This window comes from Octopus bimaculoides, chromosome 15 (genome assembly GCF_001194135.2).
Source record: "Octopus bimaculoides isolate UCB-OBI-ISO-001 chromosome 15, ASM119413v2, whole genome shotgun sequence".
NCBI lineage: Eukaryota > Metazoa > Mollusca > Cephalopoda > Octopoda > Octopodidae > Octopus > Octopus bimaculoides.
In genome coordinates, this window is record NC_068995.1 from 33,038,129 (window position 1) to 33,044,235 (window position 6,107).

At 25.9% G+C, this 6,107-nt stretch overlaps 1 protein-coding gene across 5 annotated transcripts in view; it reads right to left on the minus strand.

Annotated features, from left to right (window-relative positions):
• The window catches only part of LOC106880617 (KH homology domain-containing protein 4), a 123,877-nt gene that overhangs the window by 31,698 nt on the left and 86,072 nt on the right, over window positions 1-6,107 (minus strand). The window lies entirely within an intron of this gene.

Genomic DNA, 6,107 nt, shown 5'->3' on the forward strand with positions numbered 1-6,107 from the left:
TATATATATATATATATATATATATATATATATATGTATGTATGTATGTATGTATGTATATACACACACATACACAAACATATGCACACATACACATAAATGTAAACATCTATTCCACTATTATCTTTTTGTCATATTAGTGTTAGTATTGTTATTATTTAATGTTAACGATTATTAATGTTACTCATAATCTTATCAAGAATAGAAATTTAAACTTCATAAATAATGTTAAGTTTTATTATGTTTTTTTAGAAATCATCATCATGATTTTTTTTCTAATTAATTAATATTATTATTATTAATATATATTTCATTACCATTCTCAGATATTGGCAGCAATTTTAGTAGTATTGTTATTTCTTATTTATCACTTGTATATATGCATATATGTATATATGTATATATGAATGTGTATATAGATATGGTACATGTATATTGTGTGGCTATGCCTGTATATAGGTGTGTGTGTGTGTGTGTATCAATACATACATATATACAGATACACATGTATATATACATATCATCATTTAACATCTCCTTTTCCAGGCTTCCATGGGTCAGATGGAATTTGCTAAGACAGATTAGATTTTCTAAGGACAAATGTCCCATCTGTTGCCAACCCTGACCTGTTTCCAAGCAAAGTAATATTTCCCTCCATACCTAGACATCTTTTCAACAGAAGACTGGAAACGCACAACATAGCCAGTATGACTATGACACTCATTTACAACCATCACATGATGTCTAAACAAGATACACGCACAGTTTTATATATATATAAACAATTTGAAAATCCTACACGATTAGGTGAAAAGCGCTTTATTTAATATGTGACATTAATAAAAATCTGTAAATGTACAAACATCCAGATTTCTGAGTACCTTAATTTTTTTCTATATATATATATATATATATATATATATATATATATATATATATATATATATATATATATATATATATATACACGCACACACATATACATACATACACACAGATACATACATGATATACATATAATCTATATAGGAGGGTATGTTTGTGTGTGTATAAATTTGAAGTTCAACTTCAATCAATATTAACCCCAACACGCACACGCATTAATCAAAGATGTACTTTTTTTAAACAAAACAGGTGATTAGTTTATGATATAAAACATTAAATGGTGTTTTCAAAAATAATTAGTATAAAAGCTAAGAGAAATATATGCACCAAATTAAGATTACGGAAAATCAATGCCTATATTCATTATGCTTGCAAACATACAACACATATTTCCAAGTCAAATAAAATCCAGTAAGCTCATAGGCTAACTAGCAGGGGATTAGAAATAAAATTTTTTAATATCCATATACATAGATATATCTGATCTATAAAATGTAATAAAAAATATAAAGGTAATTAATAAGTGAAGAAAAATGTAATTTCTGCTTTTTCTTTGCACATTAAATACAATTTTATGAATTTAAAGGTGGCATATATAGAATTATTTAAAATCGAGAGCAATAAAAACAAAACGCAAAAAAGGACATTGAGATAAGGGTTCTTTAAATGTAGAGACCATTGTTGGATTTGAGGAGAAACTCTTCAAATTGTAATACCAATATAAAAAAAAATCACTGGATGTTAACAATTGGAGCCCCAAAATAGAGAATTTGATTAAGGATTTGGTATTTTTTTCTATATCAGCATAACAAAACAATCAAAATCAGAAGACACACTCAAGCATGTATAGAAAATTTAAATTATTCTTCAATTGGTTATCGACCCATGAAAAATGAATTTGATGACAACTCCACCCCTCACACATATAATAATTTATAAAATAATAAATAAAGCTGTTATTTCATTAATAACAAAATATTGGATTATTTTCAAGCAAAGGAGCATGAAATATGAAATAATACATAAAATCAATAGTAACTCAATTATACCAGAGCAGTTATGTTATTCTACCATACATAAACAGCTAATAAGCAGGTGCTGTATATATCATTATACATGATTACTCTATCATACATAAATAATTAATAAACAGATGCTGATGATTACTATACTTCAATTTATGATTGAAAATATTTGAAATAAAACCTAGAACATAGCAACCTCAAGAGATGAACATTATTAATAACCTTATCTTTTTTTTATTATATCAAATTACGTATCTAAAGATATCCAATAACACTATATAGTGATGTTTGGTGTAGAATATCATCCAGTCAGTTGTGAATATGGCACATATGACTGCTGGAAAATCATTTACATCAGTTTAATACAATTCCATTTCAGTTTATTTTTGCATTCACCACTACCCATGTGTTCCCCTCCCTTACAGGAGGAGATCTATCAATACTACAAGGGAGATTGTTGCACAAACAACAAACATAATGTTTACACACCACAATATCTCAACAATACAGAATCAAATAATTTTAATTTTAAACAATGTCTGCCAAATGTACAAAAAAAAAATTAAATAAATAAACAAAAGAAACATATATACTGACAGGCAATGAAACATTAACTTAAGCAAACAGGAAGGAAAAAGATACATCATTTAAAGCAGTTTTGTGGAAGTTTAAAAAAAATGTTTGAATTATAACAATGAGCAGTTAGTGGTCAGTAGTAGTAGGTCCAAGTGAGTCAAGAATCTCTTGTTGACCCTATATCTAAGCTGGGATGTAAATTATTCAAGATGCAGCAAAGTGAGAAAGAGAGAAAGAGAGAGGGAAAGGTAAAGAGAAAGAGAGAAACAAGCAATAATAAAATAAATTTTTTTTAAAATTGATAATATCCAATCAATTGTTAAAACTGTTACTGGGTTAGTAAATAGTAAATAGTCACAAGTTGACTAAAAATTAAAAGAAAAAAGAAAAAAAAATTAGCCATAAAAATTCTGAAGTAAACTTTTTGAAACCAAAAGGGATGCTGCAAAATATGAACAATATTAAATCCTAGCAAAGTAACACATAAACATCCCATTTCACCACAAATACACACAAGCAAAATTGAACAACATTAAGAGAAATTAACAGAATATAACACTAAATATTCTAAGGAGTAAACACTCAAATGGTATTTAGAGTCTCAAATCAAGTTTCATATGCTATTTCAAAAAAATGTCTCAGAATAGACATTTTCAAAAAATCATTATGTGTACAAAGGAGTAATATATTCCAATTTAATCTGGAACACATTAAACATATTTTTTCAATTTCTTAACTTTTACACAAAGAAGCTTTGTTATACTATTTTCCATATGTGTTAGGTGCATATAATATGTGCAGCTGTAGATATGTGTTACCAGATAGTTGGTTATCTATACCTGTGACAGAAGGCTTTTAATCCATAAATAATATTACAAGTAAGAGCCAAACAAACACAACTAGTAAAGGATTCTGATAGACCTGTCCAATCTGCCCAAATCTAAAACCATCAATATTAACTTCAGGTAATATATTACAAAGCTGTCAAAATTCTAAATGATTCCAAGGATTTTATTAGTGGAAGTTATATGTAGAATTTGACAATTTGACTTACTGAAAAGACAAATTGTCTCATTAAAATAGACTTGAGTAAAAAAGAATAGATTATTTTCAGTCATCCATATAGCATCAATAAAAGGGGGGGGGGGAGAAAAATTTCCTTTATATAACATGCCAAGTGTAAAAAAAAAACTTCACAAACATTTATGCAAAACCTACAAAGACAATATTAACAAATTCTTAGTTACACTAGCTAGCTCTTTGAATTGTTTTTATACTATCATATCTAAATACATTTAAATTTATCAAAGTATAGCTTAATAAAACTATGTATAGGGTGATAATTAATTCCTTCTATCAGTTCTTAATACTGATCTTAAATATTGGTACTAAGTATAATGATATAAATTTGAATAATTAGTACTTATTTTATTTATTACTGAGATAATGGTATATGAATTCAGAACCCACAGGGTTTATTTAATTCAAAATAAATAATGAAGATGATAATTATTAAAGGTAGACTTTTATATACATTTTTTTACTGCTTTAAATGACCAGGTTTTGATTATAAAATCAATAATTCTAAGTAGTAAAAAAATATTTTAATGAAAAGATTTGTTTCTGGTCATTTTTAAATATCAACAATTTCATTTTTCTTCAATCAGATCTCTAACTGAAACACTTATCAAAAACTATCTCCTCACAAATACAAATGGAAACACTTAGTGCAAATACTAATTTTAAAATATCTACTTATCTTTGAATTTTGTAAAATATTATCAAAGATTGTAGTTTACATAAACTGTTAAAAAAGTAAAACATTTTCAGTTTAGCTTTCAGTTTATTTAGATTTACATTGAGAATAAGAACATTTTTATTAACAGCATTAGATTTGAATTTAGTTGAAATATAAATAATTATATTGAACAATACAAAAGAGAAATATATATAAATATAATCAATAACAATTACTATCATTAATTCCTATTACTTATCCTAATCATCTAGTCTCCAGTTGCTTTAATTAATTTTATTTCAAGATCTATAATTATAATTCACATTTCAACAATTGTATAAATCTATTTTATATTTAATATGTAAATTACATAGTAATAGTCTTTAATCAAACAGAATTGAGAATATTTTCAAAAAGCTATCTAAGCTAAATGCAGAGTTAAATAGTAATTAAATAATAATTTACCAACCATGAAAATTATCTACTTTAGTACATGCTTGGAACAGTTTCTAGCTAAAATGTGGTAAATTTGAAATAGACTTATTTTATAGAAGCAGAGTTGGTTAAAATACGTGCTAGAATTGAAGAAATTAACAGAAAGCGAGATAAAATTAATAACTACATTATACAGTATTTCATTTTTGGAATGACTCTCCCCAGACACAACAGAATATACATTATACAGTGTATGAGAGAAAAGAAAAAAAATAGACTTCTAGAATTGGGAAATAATATTTAAAAATTAATTAAGACTTGCTGAATCTTAATCTAAATATTAACAAATATTTTAACTAGCTGGGCATTAAACAAAGAAAAAAAAATCGAACGAGAAAGGTTTGAGACTTTAAATATTCCATTTTGAACATGCCTAAATTGATGTATATGTGTGTATGTTATAATATACAGTATATGTACAAAGTGTAGTACATTTAACAATTTGATGACTAGAGAATGCTAAAGAATTCTATCAATTATGATAGAATATATTGTGTTATTTACTCATTGAACTTTTGTGATTTTTCAAAGTTCAAACAAGTACAATATCTTAGCATTCATTTCAGTTATTTAATAATTTACTGGCAATAAAGACAAAGTTTTCAAGATTTCAAATCTACAGTGGTAATAGTAGAAGAGTTTATAAAGAATGGTGATATACACTCAGTCGTTATTTCAAAGAATAAACAACATATTGCAGAATGTTGAAAACAATTCTGGCAAATTTGGAAGACATCAGGTAAATATTAAAATCTATCAAACTTTGTTGCACAACTTTAGCTGAGAAATTATTTTGAAACAAAATATAAGGGATGGAGATTGCAGAAGAATATATATCAGACATATGCTATGTTGAATTCAAGAGCAATTCTGCAAACTAGAAACAAAAGCTTATTAGTACCTGTGAAGAAAAAAAAAATATATTGCTTGGCACAAACAAATTTAAACTAATGTTTTGTTTGCTTTAGAAAAAGTAATAATAATAAACAAAAATGAAAAAAGCACACAAAAAGTAGGAACATTTTAAAACACAGGAAAGGAAGATAGATCGATAATTTGGGAATAATAAAAATTTGTGCATAAATTGTACTTCTGGCTGTATGTCCCCCAAATATCCCCCATCTGAATGTACAGAAAGAGCGAGAGAAAGAATCAATTAGTATACTATAGAGATCATAAGATGATTGTAAATATGTTAAACACACACAAACATATAGAAAAACCCATACACACACATACATACACAATTATGCATGTATATATATCCATATAACTATGTGTGTGTGTATATATATATATATACATATATATTTGTTATATATATATATATATACATATATATTTGTTATATATATATATATATATATATATATATATATATATATATA